The 24,164-nt window shown below is 45.4% G+C and overlaps 1 long non-coding RNA gene across 1 annotated transcript in view; it reads right to left on the bottom strand.

The window, feature by feature from the left end:
• LOC112546581 (uncharacterized) overlaps positions 1 to 24,164 on the bottom strand; it is a 186,780-nt gene that overhangs the window by 73,959 nt on the left and 88,657 nt on the right. The window contains exon 4 of the long non-coding RNA XR_016349540.1: positions 5,017 to 5,110. This is a non-coding gene — a long non-coding RNA (uncharacterized LOC112546581). The remainder of the gene's footprint in view (positions 1 to 5,016; positions 5,111 to 24,164) is intronic.

Raw genomic sequence — 24,164 nt, 5'->3', positions numbered from 1 at the left:
TATTTATATGGGCAACTAGAGCATCCAGGAAAGTTAACTAGGATAAAATTGTGTGTTCATGTACACTCCCGCATTTCCTAGAATTAGAAAGAAACTTTCCCTGCTGATATCTTAGTGCGATTTTGTTCATTATGGGGTTCAATGCACCTTTCCTTGAATTAATCATTGGATATTGCATGAGACATTCAAATAGCTTGCTAATGATTTTTTTTTCTAGTTAAGTTTGGTTCAAATCTCTAGTCTCTATTTTATGTATATAGGCTTGCGCGCGCGCGCACACACACACACACACTACAATAATTCCCATACGATTTCCATACAAAAGCATTTAACAGTCAGGAAGAGCCAAAGATAAGACTGCAAACTCTGACGCCACCCTCTTGTTTGTATGCATCCTCTGGTTTCTTGATCATTCAGGGCACATCTATGCCATGCGGCAGCGTCGATCTTCCGGGGTTTGATTTAGCAGGTCTAGTAGAGATCCGCTAAATCAAACTTAGAGGACACCTCTGCCAGTGCCAGTATTCCTGCTCCTCACGAGCAAGGGAAGCCAACGGGAGCATGTGCTCCTGTCAGCCTCCCACTGTGCGGATGGTACGGAAATGTGATGCAAGATATGTCGACTCCAGCTATGTAATTTGATTTCAATGACACAACACACTGAGCAAGGTACTCCTTGGTGAGAGTAACAACGGCCAAACATGGCTCAAAGACGGCTAGATATGTGAGCATTCATTCAAAATACCATTATTGTCAATAAAAGTACTACACTCCCGTGACTCGCAGCAGCTCTACATTCAGTCAAATCCACGCCAGTTTTCACTATAACAGTCAACATCCCTTCTGACACAGGAGAGTTTTTTCTGTCATATATTTCGATATTCTACTACGAGTCTATTTGGTGCCTTCTTCTCTACCTCTTTCCCAATGGTTCCCAACATTCTGTTGGCTTATTTGCCTGCCGCTGCACACGGAGTGAATGTTTCCAGAGAACTATCCACAATGGCTCCAAGCTCTCTCTCTCGAGCGGTCCGAGTTAATTAGACCCCATCCATTTATATGTATACTTGGGATTATGTTTTCTAATGTGCATTACTCTGCATTTATCAGCATTGAATTTCATCTGCCGTTTTGTTGTCCATTACCCCGGTTTTGTGAGATCCTGTTCACAGTCTACTTTGCATTCAACTCTATTAAGTAATTTTGCCACCTCTCAATTTATCCCTGCAGCATCAGTAGCAGCCAGAACCCTGAGCCTTTGAAACTGCTGCCAGGCTGTGGCTCTGCATGATCCATACAGCTCTAAGGGTTTGGGGGTGGGGCCCAGCGCTGTGCTTCAGGTGGCTGCCCTAGACACGCCCCTTCTGCCTGAGGCCCCACCCCTTCCAGGGGCACAGAGCTGGCCCCCTCCTGTATACCTTGCTAGGGACCCACAGAAGCTCTCAGCCTCCCTGCCAAAGACTGTTTCAGTATAACAAAGCATGGGGACTTGTACACACTACCGCTTATGTGGAATAGCTTTGTCACTCAGAGGTGTGAATACACCATCCCTGAGCTGCCTAAGGCTATGTCTACACTGCACAGTTATTTCGGAATAAGCTATTCCAAAATAGTTATTCCAAAATAGCTTATTTCAAAATAGCACATCTAGACTGCAAGGAAGCCTCAAAATGAGTCCGAGGCAGGCTCCCCTAAGGTAGACATGCTATCTCGATTTAGAGCCCCAGGAGGAGTAACTTAGAATGGCCCTGGTGAGGGGCTATTTCGAAATAGCAGAAGTGGAGCATCTGCACACGCCTTATTTCAAAATAGCTGTTTCGGAATAGGCATTGTTCTTCATAGAATGAGGTTTACAGAAGTCTGAATAAGCCATTATTTAAAAAATTATTTCGAGATAATGAAATGGCTGTGTAGATGCTCCCATAGTTATTTCGGAATAACAGCTGTTATACGGAAATAACTTTGCTGTGTACACCAGTGTTTCTTAAACTCTGTTCCACGGCACACTGGTGTGCTGCGAGGCAGTCTGAGGTGTGCCATGGAGAACATGAGAATTCAAAATGGCCACCATTAAAGGGGCAGGTGACCTTGTTTTTTCTCGACACAAAATCCTTGGTGTTCCTCATAAATAAAAAAAATATTGTTTGGTGTTCCTCAGTCTTAAAAAGTTTAAGGAACACTGTGTAGACGCACTCTAAGTGACGCTGACCTAAGCACCACTGTGATCTGCGCTATGTTGGTACAGCTGCACTATAGCGCTTCTCGTGGAGACGGGCACTAAGGAATGGCCCTCTGCATCCAAGCACTAAGGAAAACACCTTGAGGAGTAGGATCTTTGATCAATTTTCAGATCATCATTCTCGTGAAACCAGCCAGTTCTGTAGCGGACTGCATTTTGGGTGGGAAACCCTACTTTATTATCTAGGAAAAGTAACAAGAACACGTGGATGTAAATTGGCCATGGATATGTTTTGGTTTACAAGTAGACAAAGGTGTCTAAACGGAGCCGTGAATTTCTGGAACAGCCTCCCAAGGGGTCCAGGGAGGGCAAAACACCGAACTTGTTTCAAGACTGAGTTTTGTAAGTTTAGGAGAGGATGGTACCATAATGCTGCAGTGTCAGATGGCCCACCTCTGAATAGGCATTTTTTCCCCAGGCGTCTGTCTGCTGGATCTTAACCACCTGCTCAAGGACTAATTGGCTGATTTCCATGTTTGGGGTTGGGAAGTTTGATGGGCTGGACTATAGCCAAATGCCCCCTGCTGCAGGTCTCAGAGCCCTGCTTCATCCCATCCCAGAATAGAGTTTCAGATAAGTCCTCCAGGCAACCTACAGTGGCTCACCTACTTTTTGGGTGCGTTGCTTATTCGCTTGTTGTTTGTTGTAATGTCTTTTTTTAAATGGACCCATTTCTCAGACATAAAGAAAGACTGGTTTTTTCGATACTTTACCCGGCATACAGAATTCAGAAAGATTTGGAGTTCTGTAAAATGAAGGGGCTGGATTCTGTGCTTTTTGAAGACTCACTCTATGTCATTAACACCCATATAAACATAGATGTGACTTACCCTAAATTTGTGCTGTTTCCATACCAGAAGCTTAGCTCATTGACTAACAAGCAGTAAATGTTTTCCACAATGTGTAATAAAAAATGTTTATGAACTCTAATTCTATTATTACTTGCCATGTATAAAAACTAAAGTTAAAGGCTACAATGACACCGTTGTATAAACACAGCTTTGCACTACAATTACTTTTCACATAAATGTAAAGCAACTCACAAAGCAAAAACTGCTTTTCAAGCCAGATTTTTTTCAACAGCGCTCCATTTAGTCCCTTAAAAGCCAGATTTTGAAAAAGCACTTAGCACCTGTTAAAAACAATGCAAAGGCTGCATGACAAACTACAACCAACAACATCTCAATATAGCTAAGGAATAAACTGTAGAGGAAACCTGCACAGACAATGGACAGTTTCTGATGGAGAAACTGCGATAGGCCATATTGGAAGTCCAAGTGTTGGAACTATTAAAGGGCTATTTTTGTAAAGTGTTAATGGTATTAAGCAATGCTATTTGCGTTATAAAAATTCTTATTAAATTAACCCTTTCCTGACTAAATTCTCAAAGGGAAGATACAGATGACAAATCCAGTTGAGATGCACGCTGCGGAGTTGATGAAATAACAGTGTGGGCATTTACACTGCAATGCAACTTTGGTCAGGAAAAACACCCAGTTTTGGTGACAAAAAGCTTCTGCCAGCCCTGACTCCTATTGAGTTACTAGCTTTCTATGCATTTCCTCCCTCTCCTTTCACTGGGATTAATTGCAGAGGCAGGTGTGAACTGGAGTCAAGGTTAAATGACTGTTAGTCCTGCATGGTCTTCCTCTGATACGCCCACATTGGTGAGTATCTCTTTGCAGCCACAGCCCCACCAAAGTCAATGGCTGGAGAAAACGCAGCCCCATCGCCCTGAGGAATCTTAGCTTCACAGCTGTTTCTCTGACCTTTGTCCTGAGCCACCTTCTTCGAGTGAGACCCCACAGCGAGAGGGATTTTCAAAAGCAGTCAGCATTGTCCTGGCTCTGCTCCCACCGACGCCAATCCATGTTCTTCCCGGCGCAGCAGTGGGAGCAGAGAGAGACCCCTGTTGAGTGCTTTTGAAAACTCACAGCACAGACTGTTACAGACACACAGGTATCCCTAGGGGTCCAGTCACTCGACAGACCATGGCTCATTCTAATAAAGGGTGTCATTCTCTGAGCTGAGGAACACAGTGCTCATTGGTCTCTGCAGCTGGGTTAGTCTCTACAAACAGTGAGTAGTCCTGTGCACCTTAGAGTTACAAACTAACAAAAATATATACAGGATCATGAGCGTTCACAGGTAAAACCCACTCCTTCACATGAGTTGGAGTGGAAATAACAGAAACCAAGAGATATAGAAGAGCAAAAAGCAGTTACCTGTCAATTGAAGGACCCATATTAATTAAATGAATTAAGTGGGCTGGATGTGTCCTGGTCATCACTTTTGATGTGGAAATGTGAATTTTAAAAGCAAGGGAACTTGGCTATAAAGTGAGTTAACCAGTTAATGTCTCTGTTCAAGCCCAGGGAAACGGTGTCAAATTTGCAAATGAATTCCAGTCCAGCACTTTCTCTCTGTAATTGGGTGGTGAAATTCCTTTTGTAGAAGAACAACTACTTTTAAATCCAGGGCTGAGTGCCCTGGCAGGTTAAAACATTCCCCTTCAGGTTTGTGTGCATTACCATTTCGGATGTGTGTCCATTTATCCTTTGTGGCAGAGACTGTCCGGTTTGGCCAATACGCGTGGCAGAGGGGGCATTGGACACCATTGCACCCATTAGTAACAGTGGTCTGGTGCGGAGGCCTGCAGGGTCAACGAGGATGCCCAGGGCTGGGGAGTGCAGAGTCCAGCTCAGGGGCTGAAATGTCGTGTAAGCAGAATGGGAAACGGTTACATTTAATTTTTTTAAAGTGGTTTTCTGTCTTACCTGGAAGGTGTGCCAGCGTTATTTGGGCAATGGATCCTTACGAAGGCGGCCACAAAACTTCCCGGAAACTTCCTCCGTGAGCCCCTTTGCCAGCCTGGAAAAGAATCACACCGAATAAATTCCCTCCAGTGGTCAGCACAGCAATCACCAAAACGAACTCAGATCTTCCCCCTCCGGTAACAAACGTAAAAGGGGCAGGGTGGGTGTGTATAATGTGCCAAAACCCACCTATCCCATGGACTACAGACTAAGCGGCATGTGAGTAAATGACTTTTTATGGGATGTTTTATTTTTTAAAAAAAATCATCTATTCTACTCTTCTACTCGCATAGTACTAGATTTAGGTCAGGATTGGCTCTACCTGAGAACCAAGGGAATGTGTTTCATTCGTCGACTGTACCCTCAGACTCAGGGGTTTGCTGCATAACAAAGTGAGTGGGGAAATCTCCATGGGGCTGGTTTACATTCCTTGGTTGCTGGATAAATTATAGCTCACTGATGTCATAACTATGCTGTGCTATCAGATGTAATTTTTTTGGTCTTCTGTGGATTATTTCCTGTTGTTGAATACTAATGGAGAATAATGTACCATTAGTGGAAACAGACTGCCATGAGAATGATGCAGCCTGCAGAGCAGGTTATGAAGACATCTGCCAGGGATGATCTAGGTGGTGCTTTGTCCTGCCGTGAGGGCAGAGGACTGGATTCGATGACCTCTCGAGGTCCCTTCCAGTTCTAGTGTTCTAGGAGTCTATGATTTCTATATCCAAAGCCTTGATAAGCGTTTGAACTCCCAGCCTATTCTGAAAGACAGGCCAAGCGGTGTGCTCTATAGCAAGGGAAACATGTACAATAGGGGAGATGACGACAAACCAAGTCGGTTAAACAACTGACAAAACCCTTCTGCTTGGAAGCTCCCAAGCACCCCCACAACTCCCATGCACACCATAAAGACAAGAGGCAGGCAGCATCTGGTGCCCTTTTTTAAATAAAAACTAGAACTGTGTTCCAGGCCTTGCTGCCTGCACACGAGGGTAATGGGCCTGCGAGGTGTCATTAGCTGACAAGTGACAGAAGAGGCCACCATCGTGAGGAGGTGGCCGGGTGCCAGGATCATTAGCAGGATTGGGTGGCAGCCATGAGAACTCGCAGATCTAGGCCTGAGGCATGAGGCGGGACGGTAGAGCGAGCGCCGTTCTGTCTGACATCCGGGGGAGCTGGGAAAGGGAAGCAGGGAACAACAGAAGCACATGAAGCAGGTTGGGCCACTTGGCAACATCTTGTCTTGCAGTTCCTTGGATTCTAAGGTTACACCCATTCTAAATAGTCACGCGGTACCGACGCCCCACTCGAGTATCGAAGAGTCCCTTTGAAATCAGCAGGACCGTGGGGGCCAATACAACGAGCCGGATTTCCCCTTGGATTTATGGAGGAGAATTTTTGGAGAGGCTCTAACTGTGACGGCGCGTTGGTATTTCCCCGTCTCCTGCACCCCCATAGTGGCACGAACAGATTCCTCCAGCCAGTGGGATTGAGGGAGTTTATTGCTTTTCCAAGATACAGCACAGATGGAATCTGGTTCCAGGAACTGGGGCTAGGAGGCCTCAACACCCTGCCCCCCTTGAGATGGGGGGTGGCTGGGCCCTGCAATCCCAGCCCCCACCCTAGCCCCTTCTCCCCTGCTTCCCAGACAGAAACTAAACTCTCTTCCAGCCCTGCCCCCAGCCAGGGGTTGGACCCCGCCTTCCTCCCTTTGTCTCTCTCTGGGAGGCAACTGGTCGGACAGGTTGTGAGACCTTTGCCTAGTGACTCATTCTCTGCCCTACTGGGCCGTGCTACAAACAGCAGCCAGTGGGGGTCACCCACAGCCCACTGCCCAAGCCCAGCAAGCAGCAAGGTACCCCCACCACACCCCACTGGGTTACAGAGCAGACAGCACCCTTCACTACACCACACTAACTCTTTCCCGTCAATGGTAAAGCTCACCCTGACTGCAACAGGAATGAGGGTGGGCTCGTGCTGTGTGCTTCTGAAACCCCCACCTATGCTGCGCGGTTCACCTGAGCATGTGGCCTGCAGGTGCTACCGAAAGCACGATTAGTTCCTGTCTGCGCTCTCTGGGTCTGCTCCAGCAAACCACTTAAGTGCTGGCTTAACTCTAAGCCGGTGAGGGCGCCCCTGTGCTTTCAGCAAGCGCACTCCCAGGCTCAAACATGGCGGTTGAGTTTTGTGGCTCGCTTACGCACGTTGCACAAGGAGATAATTTGCATATTTGTATAGTTGTGTAAACACACCTGCTTACAGCCAGCGTGCCCTAGCCCACACGGGATGGAGGAAGGGCATGGACCTGGGGGCAATGAAATACAGGGATTTATTGCTGGGATGGGGGCGGAGGGTTGACTTCCTAGGACTGTTTGCTGGAGAAGGCAGAGTGGGGAGAAGGTCTCTGGAAAGGCTCCATAGCCAGAGGTCAGCAAGGTGTGTTCATGACTGCAGCTTTGTACATTTCCCTGCTTCATCCTCCCAGCAGCTCCCACGAGTGCACCACTTCCACTAGGGTAAAGGGGAACCCCTCTACTCCAGCCAACGGCGTTACCCCTCACCCCCATGTAAAGCTGCTGAGAGAAGAGAATCGGGCCCTGTGTCCATTTATCCTGGCCAAGACACCATGGAAATGAACATGCTGGACTTAAAACACTGCGGAGCTTAAACCTGCAACTGATATTTTAAGAAGCAGATGCTTAAAGTTCAATCCCTAGGCTCATAGTTGGACATGTAACTTCATGATGAGATTCTTCCACTCTGCTCGGCGCTGATTAAGCTGCAGCTGGAGTATTGTGTCCAGTTCCAGGCACCACATTTCAGGAAAGATATGGAGAAATTGGAGAAGGTACGGAGGAGAGGGAAAACATGACCCCAGAGAAAAGACTGGAAAAAATGGATGTGCTCAGTCTGGAAAAGAGAAGACTGAGAGGGGACATGATACAACCTTCTATGCACTTGAAAACTGTCACAAGAAGGCAGGGGCACACTTGTTCTTGTTAACCTCTGAGGACAGGACAAGCAGCAATGGGCTCAAACTGCAGCAAGGGAGGTTTAGGTTGGACATTAGGAAAAACTTCCTACCTGTCAGGGTGGTGAAACACTGGAATAAATTGCCTGGGGAGGTTGTGGAATCTCCATCACTGGAGATAGTTAAGAGCAAGGTGGACAGACACCTGTCAGGGATGATGTAGCTGGTGCTTGGTCCTGCCTTGAGGGCAGGGGCTAGACTAGATGACCTCTCGAGGTCCCTTCTTGTCCTATGATTCTATGATTTCCAAAGTGTTGAGTTTCCAGCAGCTGTCACCAATTTCAATCAAGATCAGTTGGAACTGCTGCTGGATGCTCAGTGCTGTTGAAAATCAGGGCACATAATTAGGGATCCAGTCCAAAGCCATTAAATTCAATGGCAAGATCTCTCACCCAGCTTTGGTGACTAATGCAGGCTCCTGCCTTTGGCGTTCTGAGGGGAAAGCAGGCTGCTTGTCTCCGGAGAGAAACAGCGCTTGAGCCAAAGAGAATCTGAAATTATCTTTGGTCAGCAGGATTGGAAAAAGAAAGTGATTGAATCTCCACACTCACAGCTCCCAAATGTTCCTCCAAAATGTCTGCCAGTTCTTCCTTTGGAACAAAACAAAAGCTATTTGGTGACGCTCCCTTCACCGAAGTCACCACTGGGAAATAACACCGTCAGAAGTGAATTGGACCAAGGGCTGGGAGACTGAGGTTATGTCTACACTCCAGAGATCTTCCGCAAAAACTTCTTGCGCAAGAGAGCATCCACACTGCCAAAGCGCATCAAAAAAGCGATGCGCATTTGCAGAAGAGAGCGTCCAGACTGCATGGACGCTTTCTCGAAAGAAAGCGCTGATAGCTATTCACAGAATGGCCCCCAGGGCACCTGTGGTTTTTTCAATAGGGGTTTTTTGAACAAAACAAAACAGTTCCACATCCACACACACCTTTTTGCTCAAGAACTCTTCTGCAAAAAGGAGCTATTCCTCCTAGAAAGAAGAAAACCTACACTGCAAAACCCCCACCATCTGTCGATTTTCTTGTGCAAAGACGTGCTTGAGGTGAGGACGCTCTGCGAGTCATTGCACAAAAATGATAGTTTTTGCACAAAAACTCTGCTGTCTAGACATCGCCTGAGTGAGGTGGAGGGAATGGAATACAAGGATATCTTTACAGAAAGAAAAAGTTTTACTTTGCTTTTTAAAAGCAAAACTTTCCATGGTGCTTGACTCCCTTGAATCCTCTGTTCCTTTGCTTCCTCAAGAAAACACAGTGCTTATTTTTGTTTGCATTTCACATTACATAAAACTCAAGTGCAGAGCACTTTACTTTTGTTTTTAAAATCACAAGGAAAGAAGTCCCATCATCTTTTATAGTTCCTACACCAGCTCGGCTTTAAATGAAATGCCTAGATTGTGATTATTACTTTAAAATAAAAACTCTGCCATAAATAAAGGGGAAAAATTATTCTAGCACTGCCTGTGTGTATACAGGAAAACCAATTACTGAATACAAATAAGAATGGTAAGAAATATTTTCCCCAAAAGCAGTTATATAGTCCCTAACCAACTCATGAAAAGTGTTGTCTCGCCAATCCCAGGTTTATATTGCTTCTTTAAGCAAAACAAAGCGAAGAGAGATGAAAAGAGGGAGGAGGAAATGGTACATTATTCTGGAAGGTAATTCTATCATGACTTAAAACATCACTGGCAGGGTGACAAGAACTATCTGGGTGCATTAGTTATGCTCTGCCTGACATTTGGTGCCTAAAAGCTGAACAGTATTGGTGCTATAATAATAGCGGCATTAATGATCATTGAATGCCCTGTGCCTAATTGCAGGAGATCACACAATTCATTACAACAAATGGTAGAGACAGGTTCTGACGCCTTTATACTGAATAGCCCCAGCCTCTGAGAACAGCCCCACAGGGACGACTGATGCAACAAGGGGCCACTTAGATTGAGGACCGGGGTCAGAATCTGAATGTAAGGAAACTGGAGCCTTGCTGAGTCCAAAGATGGCCACAGATATGCCAATGGAACATCTATTGAAGTGAATGGGAGCCAGACATAGGCGTATGCTATGAGGGAAGACTGAAGGAATTGGGTTTGTTTAGTTTGGAAAGGAGAAGACTGAGAGGGGACATGAGTGGTTTTCAAGTATTTAAAAGGGTGTCAAAAGGAGAAGGGAGAAAAATTGTTCCCCTTGCCCTTTGATACTAGGACAAGCAGCAATGGGCTTAAACTGCAGCAAGGGAGGTTTAAGTTGGACATTAGGAAAAAACTTCCTGCCTGCCAGGATGGTTAAACATTGGAATAAATTGCCTGGGGAGGTTGTGGACTCTCTATCACTGGAGCAGGTTGGAAAGACACCTGTCAGGGACGGTCTAGATGGTGCTTGGTCCTGCCGTGAGGGCAGGGGACTGGACTTAACATCTCGAGGTCCCTTCCAGTTCTAGTGTTCTGTGATATCTGTGGACAGAATCAATCCCTTGTGTGTGTTTTTTTTTTTAAGTAGTCCTGTGGCACCTTAGAGACCAACACAAATAGGGTGTGTCTAGACTACAGGGATTTTCTTTAAAAGTGGCCTTTTTTTGAAATTTTTTTTTACCTGTGTCTAGACTGCCGCCGCGTTCTGTTGACAGTAAATTGAAAGAACGCGGCAGTTTTGTCAACTGCGGAAAACCTCATTTTACAAGGAAAAATGCCTTTTTTCGAAAGTGCTCTTTTGAAAAAAGGCGCTATGTAATGCAAACTGTGCTTTTTCGAAAGAGAGCATCCAGACTGCCTGGGTGGTCTCTTTTGACAAAGCAGCTTGCTTTTTTGAAAGTACTGGTTGTCGTCTAGACGCTCTTTTTCGAAAGAGGCTTTTTCAAAAAAAAAAAAAAAGCCTCTTTCGAAAGAGGCTTACAGTCTAGATGTAGCCTTAGATAGTATCATGTGCTTTTGTGGGCACAACCCACTTCATCAGTCCAGCTCATCCGATGAAGTGGGTTTTATCCACAAAAGCTCATGATACTATCTATATATTTTTGTTGGTCTCTAAGGTGCCACAGAACTACTCCTTGTTTTTAAAGTTCCTATGAACATGGCTGCAACTCCGAGACTTTTTGTTTTTTTCAGTACTGAAAATGAACATGGTCCTTAATGTCCCAAGACCTATTTGCAGGGAACTCCATGAAGTCTGGTTTGCACCCTGCATGCACATTTCATGAGCATATCTTAGCTCTGAAAAGTTTGTCTTAATCTTTTTTTACTCTCACGCTAAGTTTTGCTGCTATGAACACTGGACTTGTCACATTATAGGAAAAAAATGGTTCTGCACAAACCTGTTTACATGCAAGATGTTATTTTCACATCTTCCTAATCTGTTTTGCTCCCTCTCAATAAAATTGTCTAGCACAGACTGTAACCCTTGTCGGCATTTATTTAAGGAATGATATTACAGGAGCATAGGGACGCTTTTGCTACAGGGGCCAAAATTGATAGTCACGCTGTCCACTATTCTTTGGCCCCAAATTTTCCAAGTGCATACATGCTACTGCATATGTGTGATTTGCATATATGCAAACAATGGCCCTTATACAGGACTGCATTTAAGACTTTCCCATTGAAACCAAAGGACTTAAGCACATAATAAAAGTTAACCACGTGCTGCAATGTTTTCCTGAACTAGGTTAATTGATTTCTGCAGTGTGCATAATAGTGTGTGTGTGTGTGTGAGAATCCAGATTTGCTCTTTGGACTACAGACATGTCGTTTCAGACACGTGCATTGGCTGCTTTCTGGATTGACATGCAGGCGACTGGACCGGACACCTCCAAATCTCAAACCCGAGAAGCATGCAGCGACGTGAGCCCATCTTTACCAGAGACTCGGATATTTCCTTTAGTTTCATCTACTCATGCGGTAGGGGGCTGGAGCTGGGCTTCTGAATTATGTGCGGCAGGGTCAGGCCAGGAAGCTGCTGCAGAGAGGGGAAAAGGCAGCCCCAAAAGGGTAAAAAACCCTGTAAGTAGAAGCAGAGAACTGCAGGCCAATTAGATGCAGCTGGGAGGGAGCTGGCTCAGGTGGATTGAGACCAGCTGACTCCCCTGCCTTTAAAAGCCTCAGCAGGTGGAAGCCGGCGGGGGGGGGGGGGGGGGGAGCAGATGGAAGGGAGGTGGTGGAAACACAGAGAAGAAATAGTTTGAGAGAACAATGTGTAACAGGGTTAGGTGGAGGGAGCCTGAGGAGGCACGGCCGGGCTCCCTACCACAGGGTGTGTCTAGACTACAGAGTTTTGTCGACAAAAGTGGACTTTTGTCGACAAAACTATACCTGCGTCTACACTGCCGCTGAGTTCTGTCGACATAACGTCGACAGAACTCAGCAGTTTTGTTGACGCTGGTAAACCTCATTTTACGAGGCATAACGCCTTTTGTTGACAGAGTTCTGTCGACAGAAGGTGTTATTGCATGTAGGGTTGTGTCTAGACTACAGGGTTTTGTCGACAGAACTGAATGTAGTCTAGACGCTCTTTGTCGACAGAAGTTTTGTCGACAGATACTGTCGACAAAACTTCTGTCGACAAAAGCCTGTAGTCTAGACGTACCCCCAGAGACCTGCTGCAAAAACGCAAACTCTGGGGTGAGGAGTGAGAGGCCTGCCCAGTGGTGGCTTGGGTAAGAGGGGCCCTTGCTACATATGGAAATGTACAGTGACCATGGAAGTGCACAGTGCACACCGGAGCCACCGTTAATTGTCTCCTTGCTGGGAGAGTTCACTGTCTGGACCTTTGTCCGACTACAGCGGTTCTAACAGCTTGGGATTTGTATAGCTGCCAGCCAGTGGGTGAAGCTTTGTGCTCTACACTGGCAGAGACTTCACTGCATGATTAAAGGTGCTGCGATTGCTTTTCCATTGTTGTCCTACGATCTGTGCTTACAGCTTTGTATTATGCACAAATTCGTGTAGTACACATCCGGTGTGGTTAGGCTGGCTGGAATAGAAGGGGATGCCCAAACTCTCAATTAAGAACACCATGGTTCATTCAATGGTGTCTGGATTCTGTCCGGGGGAGATGTGTGCTCTCTCTAGTTGGGTTTGAATGCCACGCCCTTCAGCCCTGCTCACATGTCATGTGCCTGATACTCTTGTGCTCGAGATCTGAGCAGAACAGTAGCACATGTAAGACGACAATGTCATCTGAGAAGGGGAAGGACCAATGGACTGGAGCTCGTTTCCTGTGATTGGGTACAAAACCGAGAGCAGCATTTGCCTGTGTGCATGTAACCTACATAGAAGGGAGGGAATTCGATCTATTCCTGAATTCTGTGTTACAGAACTCCTCTCGCTCACTCAAAACAAATGCACCGACCAAGCATTCATATCCTTGTAAGCAACTATAGCTATAGAAATAATTCCCCCTGTTCGTGTGGAGAGGCTAACAGGAATCACGTTGTTTCTCTCCTTAGGAATGCAGATTCATCTTTACCATAAGACAGATAGGTATGTATGTGTGTATGCACATATGTGCACACGCATACTCAAAATTAGCCATTTTTCCACTTAATAGCACCGTCATTTGCCCCTGTCCTTTCGAAGTAACGAACGGGACGGAGTCCTGCTTAATATCTGACTCAGGATATCTCCAGCTGCTTCCTTGGGAAGGAGGACCCGGGAGTTCTGGGCCATGTCTGTAGGTGCAGTCTCTCTTATAGCGTTCGGCCCTGGTGTTCAGGATTAGAGCGAGCCGTTATTTAAGCCTGCTGGTGGGTGACAAAAGCGGCTTTGGAAAGAGACTGTGGAACAGCTGTTGAATATCGCCTTCCTGGTGTGAGGGAGGCCAATGTCTGCCGTGCTGGATGGAAAAAGCAGCTCCTAGAGGTGCTTTGCCATGGAAACGCAGCCTCGAGTCACTCTGTACAAGGCCATTGATGGATCCCCAGCAGAAGCCAGAGAAGGAGGATCTGCTCTGTCTGACAGGTGTCAGTGTGAGGACGAGAATCCCTGGGGAATGCCAACGATTCACAGCAAGATGATCCAATTGGAGAAAAGGAAGCCAATGTGTACCAGTATCCCTCTGTGTGTCTGCCGCCTCCCTTGCTGACAGGCTGATCCCGACGGGTGGGGTGACAAATGTTGACATTTGCACTAGTGGTTACAGTGAGAGACACTTACCTATTGCCATTAAAAATGTGCATTTTTTGGGGGGGGTTAAGTTGGAGGAGGGTTTGTATGAACAGCTGGCAAGGAATGCTGTCTAACTGAGCTACAGATCCTGCTTGAAACCGATTCTAGAGTGTGGTATTTAATACTTCCTGCCACAATAAAAAAAAAAAGAAAATTAATAGACTCAGTGGGAAATCTCGATGGCATTTAGCTCTGAGTCAGACTATTATTTTACACTTGGCGTTGGTAGGAGTCAAAATGAGGTCTCAAGCGTGAGACATTCGCTGCCCCTTCCAAGTGCCAATCCCTGTTTTATTCCCATGATCCTTGCTCAGGGGCTTCCATTACTCCAACACTCAATCACAGAAGCAGCAGACTGAGGTAATAAATTGTGAATCCACTTCAGGCCAAACGTGGGTAAAAAATTCATGCCGCTCCTCTCTATTTAAATGCCCGTCTATTGCTCACATAGGGAAAGTGTAGTTGTCAGGTTATAAAACTTAAAAAATGGGCCAGTTATTAAAGGTGTTTGTAGGCCAAACCTGCTGCTTAGCACAGAGGGGTCTAGCCTATGGAATCTAGAGGATGGCCAATATTGCATTAGTTTGAGCGTTGCCACATACAGCCCAGTAAAGGAGGTTTCAGAGCTGAGAGAAAATAAGAACAGCCTGTGTCATGTTGTGGGGCAAAAATGATCACATTCCGTAGAAAGGAAGAGAAATGATAATCTTAATAGAACAAAAATGTATTCATAATAAACAATGAAAGTGGGGGAGGATATGAACAGAAGATGGTGAGGGGGAAAAAATACAGGACAGGAGCTAAATTAACCAGGGTCACGTGGTCACAATTTTGTTGATTTCAGTGCCAGTGGTGAATGCTGTCTGTGGGTTAGAACCAAGGGGGAAATGCAGTAGAATGCTCCAGTCCATGTGCCTTGGATTCTGGGAAGATCTTTAAGTGTGAAAGTAGCATGAAGGAAGGTACCCTCATGAAGCCGAGGCTCACATTCATCACTGGATGCCTACATGTGGTCCAGCTGACTTTGATTATGCTGGTGGCTGACGCGTTCTGATTGTGATGGGTTCGGTTGTTGAGATCCCCTTGGTACCGTCACTTGATATGCTGGAAATACCTTACTGAACCTCCCCCACCACTCTCCTGCTGAGCCAGAGTTGGGCTCCCAGCGTGCAGCGGAGCAACACAGATACTGACAGCAGCTCCACTTTGGGAAGGTTCAGACAAAGGGACTTGTAGCAGCATCCAGGTGCACAGGCTGGGTAGAAATGGTGTCCCTAGCCTCTGTTTCTATGGAGGTGGGTGACATGGGATGGATCACATGAGAATTCCCTGTTCTGTCCCCTCCCTCTGGGGTGCCTGGCACTAGCCATGGTCGGCAGACAAGATACGGGGCTGGATAGACCGTTGGTCTGACCCAGTGTGGCTGTTCTTATGTTCAGAGCCCCAGTGGGAGCAGAACACCAGATAAATCTGCTTACTCTGTCTAAAGTTTATACAGAGCAAGCTCACAACTTGATCGCTCCTTTATCAATGAGAGAAATGCCCTCAGGTAACAATTATTTTCACTGGGTTTATCAATAAGCAAAAGTGATTTTATTACATGTAAAAAGCAGGATGTAAGCGGTTACTAGCGACAGTAGACAGATCAAAGTAAGCTACTCAGCGGAATAAAACAAAAAACTCACCAGCTAAGCTGAATACTCAAAGAAACTTGTTACTTGCAATTTCTTACCCTCACGGTAGTTCTAATAGTCTTGTCTCAAACTGAGACGCCTCCCAACTTGAATGTTCCCAGCTGATATTTGGGGTAGTGAGCAAGGGGTGCCTTGGCATCTGACAGCCATGTTTATTATGTGGTTTCCTGCCTATATACAGATTTTGCCTAAGGTGGGAATCCTTTGTGTTTGCTAAACTTGCCTTGGAAAAGCACAGCCCCCAAAATGATTTCCAGCATCAGGTACCTGGGCACATGTCTAGGCAGGACCCATCATAGTGGTTGGAAATGGATATTGGAAGCTGTTCAATGCTTACTAACCTGCACTGTGAAACAGCCACGCTTTTATTTCCATGTAAAATGTTTTGAACTTCACCTTCCAGCCACAGGGTCTAGTTATGCCTTTTGCAGCTGACGAAGAAAGCATTGCAAAAGATGAAGGGGATTGTGTTTGGTTTAGGGCTGTGGCAGGAAAGAGAGAATTCCTGTAGTGGATTGTGTGTGGGTCTGTGTCTGTGTGTATTTTAACCCTTGACAGAGATTCACCGCAGAGAATATTTCACAGGAGCTTTTTCAGCCGACTTGGCATTTTCAGACTGTGGAAACTTCATCTGCATTCCAGGAGGAACATCTCAGTGATGGGGTTCATGTAACACCTGGCATGTGTCACTCGGCTTAGAGGAACGGTCTCCTATTTCAGAACTAAGTTGCATTTAGCAGAGGCTTCAGCTGCCTTTCGCCAAAGAAGAGCGCTTTTGTCCCTGCAGTCTTCTCCCTGTGGTGACCTTTAGCTTTATCATCTGATAGTCTCTGAGGTTTGCTACTCTGGTGGTTTCATCAGTGGTAGCTATCATGTGTCAGCAATCCTAGATTGGTGAAGTCTCAATTGAACATAATTGTGCTGAAGCAAAGATAAGCCATTGTCTCTTACTGTCGGGTTTTAATAAAACTGGGGTATGATAGGGCAAGTATCCAAACCAATTACCACCTAATTGACCCTCTTAAGAGTTCCTTCTTATCGCAAAGCTCATTCTTCCGCAGTCAGGCTCTTGATACCTTGTGGTTTGGAAAGCAGAGTTCTTAATGGCCCATTATCTACAGCGCTCCTGATCCAGATAAATAAACGCAAGCCCACACTTCTTGGTGGATGATTGATTTAAGTTTCATTGGGCAAATCTGGCAGGCTAGGTGGATTCAAGTTCTTAAAGCTTAGTGAAATGGGTACATTAGAGAAAAGTGGAGTATAGAATGTACCTTGAGATGGGAAACAATTTAAAGAGGAGTAATCCATTGTTACCAATTTAATTCTCCTTGGAGTATGAAAAAACTTTAAAAAATAATTTTTCTATTCTGAAGTAACAAGGAACAATTAAGTCACTGGCAAGCTAAAGTTGCTGTTTTCTATTAATTATGGATGGTTCCATCAGTGTTAATGGCTGCAAGACATTGTGAGAGTAATAGGTGTTCTGTGGTTACTCAATCATGGAGTTAAAAGTAGCTATTCTTCTACAATGGAATTTCACTAACCAGTTACAAGAGAGAATCTGCAGAACTGGAATTTGTCTTCAGATGTAAAGTAACAGAGAGGTAGCCATGTTAGTCAGATGGTGGTAAAACAAAAAAAGCAGTCATGTAGCACTTTAATCATATTAGTCTTTAAAGTGTTACATGACTGCTTTTTTTTAATCTTCAGATGTGATACCATTATCTGGGGCTAAACAAACACATTAATTGGTTGGCACATTACAAAGCCAATTTTTCCTGCCATTATCATCTGCATTTCCACCTCAAAAGCTCTGTCTGGTTCACATCAGCCCACTTAATTAGCCACTTTAACACGGGTCCTACCATTGACAAGTACTTCTGCTGTTATCTCTCTCTCTCTTGGTTTCTGTTATTTCTACTCCAATTCATCTGATGAAGTGGGTTTTGCCCAAGAAAGTGCATGCTTCTGTCTATGTATTTTGGTTAGTATCTAAGGGTATCTCTAGACTACAGGGTTTTTAAAAAAAGTGGCCTTTTTTCAAAAAATCTTTACCTGCGTCTAGACTGCCACCGCCTTCTGTCGACAGTAAATCGAAAGAGTGCAGCAGTATTGTCGACTGCGGAAAACCTCTTTTTACGAGGAAGAACGCCTTTTTTCAAAAGTGCTCTTTCAAAAAAAGGCGCTATGTAATGCAAACTGCTTTTTCGAAAGAGAGCATCCAGACTGCTTTGGTGCTCTCTTTTGAAAAACCGGCTTACTTTTTCAAAAGTTCTGAAGGTTGTCTAGATGCTCTTTTTTGAAAGAAGCATGCAGTCCAGATGTAGCCTAAGGTGCCACAGGACTACAGTGAGTATTGGAAAGAGTTAGATTAATCCATCCACACTGCATGCAGTAATTTAGCTGGAAATGTGGTTTGAATTCAGAAGAGATTTACCTTCTGCTCCTGGATGGAAAAGAAAACAATCTCTTTTTCTACAGGTAATGACTCCTAACAGCTCAGAGGCAATCCAGCATATCATAGCATCCAAACCAGAATGGATGGGCTCATCAAAGTTTCGGGGTTCATGGAGCATTTCTGAAGACCTTCTCATTACATGCATTTGCAAGGTTTTGATCATGATCGAGAGGTGGGTGTTGCCCCTCTTTGATCGTTTTCACAGATTCCACAGGAGAGGGGAAAACGAGTTTTTCTTTGGAGCCAGCCATACCACCAGTAAACAGAATCCCATTCCGTCTGGAGAAGGGGCTGTGAAATTATTTTTAGGTTCAGGATTGATTCACTTGGGAAGCCATCTTCCTCTGGCACGGTGCTATGGTTTGCAGAGATATGGAGATCCTGCAGCTAACAATTACATCATTTTTATTAACGAATTATGTAACACAGCAGCAAGATTCTGCTCAACGGTTCAGCTGGCCTGCAGTCCAGAACCCTGTCTTCCAAAGAAGAAGCTGACATCTGGTTTCTGCAACCCCATACCCTTACATAGCAGCAGCAGCGCCCACATATCCCCCTGCTTTTCTTTTCATGATCTTTCCTCTAACTAGCTGAAACTTGTCTCTCTCCTCAGCTTTCTCCACAATCCTGAGATTGCCCTGTCTCAGACGTCTAGGTTTTTGCTTCTTCCGACAGTGACTCTGGCAGGGATCTGCCCTCTCCCCTTCCCTTTGGAAGCTCTTTTGACCCATGTGGCAAATGATTTCCCCATTTTGCACATATTTTTGGGAGTTCAAAAGATCTTCCTGTCTCGAATTGGGACTGCATTTGATGCTCAGATAATTCTAATAATCTGGACCGCAGCCCTCCTCTGAACTCCCCATTGGCACGATATCTCAGGACTTTCCATTCAGGCCTGTGGCTAAGTGTCTCCTGTTGGCCCTGTATTTCTCACCCAGTTGGCTCTTGCCTATGATGAAACACACAGTCTCTCAAACACATTAAGCCTTGTGCCTTTTCAATATTGTTTCCAGTTCAGTAACAGTCTCAAATACGTAGTCTCTTTGTGAGCCAGAATATAATGCCCCAGTGGATAATGCAGCCACACCAAAACATTAGCATTCACGATGGATATGGAGGAAGAAAACATGTATTACTTCAGCAGTGGCCAGAGGCCCTCCCACCCCAACTGTGATCATAAGTCCCATCACGCTGGGTGCTGGACCAACACAGTGCCAGAGGTAGCCACCTCCCCCAAAAACGTACTGTTTAAATGGACAGGCCAGACAAAAGATGGGAGAAAGGAAGAGCCATGATCTCCTTGTTGCAGATAGGAGCCAAGGCGGTGGAGAGAGATTAAGGGCCAGTTTTTCAAAAGGCTCCTTTGGATCCACACTGGGAAAGCCTGGCCTTCATTCACCAGAGGGATTCCCAGAAATGGAACCCAGACTGCTGCCGAATGCTGGGCCTACCCTGTCTTGAAAGGGCTAGAGGTCTGCAAAGCACTCCTCCAAACTGGTGCTGTGCGCCTGGAGTAAACAAGCCAGTTCTCCAGCCTTCCTGCGCTGCCGAATTTACTTTCTTACTAAAGCTCTGCTTTACCTCTGGGATCACTAATCACTGGTCCCGTACACAGTGAATTCTGCTTTGCCTTTCCAGCCAAGACTTAGACCAGGGCGGTCCGTGGCTGTAGGCCGACTTGATCATCGCCTAGGGCGCCGCCTTCGATGGCACCTGATGATGACGTCACGGGGCGCCCGATGATGACATCACCCCATTGACTGCCATGCAGGTGGGGGCGCCAATCACGCGTTCCGCCTGGGGCACCAGCTGCCACAGCCCACCTCAGGCCGCTCCTGCGGTAGACTACCCCCGTTCTTTCCTTTGGTGGCTTCCAACTGGATTAGCCTGGCGGCATGGCAATAAAGAGAATAGAAAGCACCGCTGCACAGGAAGTCACTGGAGCAGCAGACTTTGGCTCCTCCTGTGTTCCTTAATATCTTTGGCTTGGCCATGGTGGCTCCTTATTTCCTTGGAGGGTTCTGAACACTGGCATTGCCACCTGCCCATTCACCTCTGTGTGTTCTAATCTACATCCCAACACCCACCGGTGGGAACTACTGCAGAACCACAAGCAGCGATGGACGCCGGTGCTGGTCATCAAGTAGCAAAGGAAAATAATTGGTCAAACAATGTTGGGCATCCGTGTTGAACGAGACACAGTTGCGCATTCTGTCTGGCCAGCTCTTGAACTCCGTGGGGACCCTTAAAGAGTTAACATAACATCTACGCTTCCTCTCTCTGATCGACAGACAATTTTCAAAAGGTGCAGTTTGTCAAGAAGTCATTCCTTTCTTCTTCTGTCTTTGCAACCAGCCCAGGCAATTTCCTGCCGGTGATGGCATTCGAGACAGGAGATACCCTTGTCTCTGACAGTAAAGGACATTTGTTTCTTCCAAGCTTTTCCCTTATCACTGACAACAATAAAATTGTCAAGAGTGTGATTTGAAACATCAAATTCAGTATGAACTTTTGTGTAAGCAAGGGACATTCGACATAATAACTTTTTCTCCACTCTGCACTGACACACAGGACATATGGGTAGACAAATGGCTAGATAGACTGATACTTGTCTCTATTAACTTAGGCACAGGCTACAAGTGCATTGCCAGATGTGCGCGTGAGGAACCAAGAAGGTTATAATGCAGAGATCTTCTGAATCTAATAACAAATTTCTGTCAGCAAAGATTTGAGATTCTTGGAAGGGATAAAAAATGAAGACAAAGGAACAGACCGCAAAGCTGTGGCACAAACACAATCCTCTTTTTTTTCTTTGCAAACCTTGATGTATTAGCCAGCAGTACTATTAACAGTTTTTTTTTAAAAAGGAGAAGTTGTGAATCTGTTTGAACACAAATCAAAGCAAGATCTCTAAATGGATCATGGACTGGTGATGTAGGGTGCCTTAATTTTGGGCTGTCCAACCTGAGAAACCTTAAAACGGCCGGGTTTTTTTTCAGAGGGTGCATGCCTAATGCCTTTGGAAAGTTGGCCGCCTTTACAGTGTCCCAGTTTGTAGCCAGCCATCCAAAATTATTGGCCATTTTTAAAGATGTTGGCCTCAAACTTCCCAAGACAAATTGCTCAAAGGAATGGTTTTAGCAAGCTGCTGGGTGGAAAATGGATCTCTCTCGTGAATCATGATATAAGCTTAGAAGATACCAGTCTATCTGTTGTGATGCTAACTATTGGGGTTCTTACAAAGAATCGTGTCATTTTAGAGCAGGTCAAATCTCTCTAGTCTGGCACACTCTGGTCTGGCAACATCTGTGAACTGGGAGTTAAGTTAGCCAGATGTCCACTTAGTGTGGGTGTGGCCAAGTTTCCCACGGTCCCATAAAGTTTGTTTCCAGCCACCAGTCCTGGCTCATAGTGTTCTGTGCTGTTAACTCTAATTGACCACTTAACGTCTCGAAGGTCACCTCTAAACTACATTTTTTTTCCGAAAGAGGATATGCAAATTCTTTCAAAAGTGAAAGTAGTCTGGATGCATTTTTTTCAGGAAAAAACCCTTTTTCGAAAAAACCACGTAAACCTCAATTTTTAAGGAAGAGAGATTAGAAGAAGAAATGCAAATTTGAAAATAGAACGTTGTCTAGATGTAGCCGAAGAGCCCAGCAAGCACTGGAAGTGCTGGTAATGCTGCTATATGATTTTGACCTCCTGTGGTTTGGCAAATTCCCTGGTTCAGCACCAGTCAGGTCCACAGGTGCTGGACAAGAGAGGTTCAACCTGTACTAGACTAAGTCATTGTGGCCAAGAAAAAGCTGACAGTAACTGTGGTGAAGTGCCAAAGCCACTATTTCCAGGTTTGCCTCAGGCAATCAGATAAGAAATTGCAATAGCAGAAAAGGGAAATATAAATGGTGAAGAAAGTGAGTCTATGACAACACCCCTAATGAAAACATCCACTGGAAGTTTTCAGGGCGTCCTGTGAAGTTACTGCAGTTCACTCCCTGGCTGTGCTAATGACACACACTGCTGCTGAGAGCAAAGTGGGTCTGTAGCACACATGCTACTCTGCAGGGTTATCAAACTGTGTGGTTTTATCATCAGGCCGGTGCCCGTCTGAGATTGAGATTAAAAAGCCACATTTGTTTTGGTGTGTTCTGATTTACTTTTTTGGCACTGAATATTGGCGGGGTCCCATTTTCCAGGCTCTCTCCACTACCACGGGCGCTGGACACTTATCTTGTGGCATTGAACTGAAAGCTGGCCTCCTCATCAAATCACATGACTGGCTCTGAAATTGAGGGCATGAAGGAGTGTATGAGGGACAGGATAGAGAAGGAAGTTTTACGCGCATCTAGCAGATCTTGCATAGAGGGTTCGACCACCTCTGCAGCTCATAGGTCAGAATAATGGCTTTGCTGCATGCATCCTGTGACGGGCTCGATTCCTTCTATAACATGGCCACATATAAAGACCAAGCATTTGGGCATTGTGCTGCAGCAGCAGATTTCACCCATAAGGTCTTGATCATAGCATCATGAAGAGCACTTGTTATCATCTGCACAATGGTTGGTCTAGAGCTCCCTGCACTGAGGACCTCTCAATCCAACGGGATAAGCTAGACAAACACCACGGGAGGGAAAGAAAGAGGAAGAGGCTTCCCCAAGGTCACAGAACGGAGCCAGGAATAGGGCCCCCATTTGGGCTACCCACCGTAAATAGACCGTACGGTCATAACATACACAGCCAGACCCCACTTGGCACTCTCAGGCTCCTCAGTAGGGGCCAGTAGACAGCACCTCCTCCAAAAGGAATGTTTGGGCTAGCTTCCCAAACTCCCTGCCTCTGTCACACCACGACTGCCAGAGGAAAGGGGTGGGGGAGGAGAGGAGAAACACATAGGCCATGTGATGCTCCTGTTGCAGGAAGGTTTGAAAATTTGGACTGCCGTGCCCACCAATTGTGACTTTGTGATGGTCTCAGTTGAATTGCAGAAAAAACTAAAATTTGGATAATTTTGTGGAATGAAAAACCATCTAACAGTAAAATTATAGTTTCTGTGATGAGAACAGTGGCAGTTAGAATAAAAGTTTCAACACTCCTGTATGGTCTGTGGATTTAAAACTGCAGTAAATGTCAGGAAACCGGCTCGTAGTATAAGAGCTATAATAGCATTGTTGTAAAACATATTGCAATACTTTTTCTTTACACCATTGGTAGGAGAGCTATATTTCTCTTCTGCAATCTCAATCTGGCTGGTTTTATTTATTTTATACAAGCAGAGATTTACCATGCCACTCCTCTTACTTTGCATGATTCCCTAAATGCAGTATACGGCTGGTGTGTGTGGGGGGGGGAGGGGGGGATGTTTTCAGGAAGAAAATAAGCGATGAAAATGCCTGATTAGATTTTTCTCTTCTGAAAATTTAGATCTATATTTCAGGAGTGGAGCTAGATTAAGTATTAGTGAATAATTTATCTGCCAATTCATTGCTTGACCCAATGCCCTTTGAAATTAATGGGTGTCTTTCTATATATTTCAGAGGGCATCAGACGGAGCCTTTACAAGCAAATGTTTAACGGCACTTAGGTGACTAAAGATGAAAATAGGCATCTACTGGAATTTACAGAAGTTCCTACACATTATGGGCTAGATCCTCAAAGGTATTTAAGCATCTAAGTCAGTTCAGAGCAAATCTTTCCTGCTTCCGCACAAACACTCTTTCCTTTCTCAGTTCTCAGCAATGCACTTCCTCCTCTCAGTCCTTC

Source organism: Pelodiscus sinensis, chromosome 4 (assembly GCF_052426305.1).
Source record: "Pelodiscus sinensis isolate ZL-2025 chromosome 4, ASM5242630v1, whole genome shotgun sequence".
In the NCBI taxonomy this organism is placed as follows: Eukaryota; Metazoa; Chordata; order Testudines; family Trionychidae; genus Pelodiscus; species Pelodiscus sinensis.
Note: the sequence above shows the minus strand (reverse complement) of the source record. Positions and strands in the feature narration are given on the sequence as shown.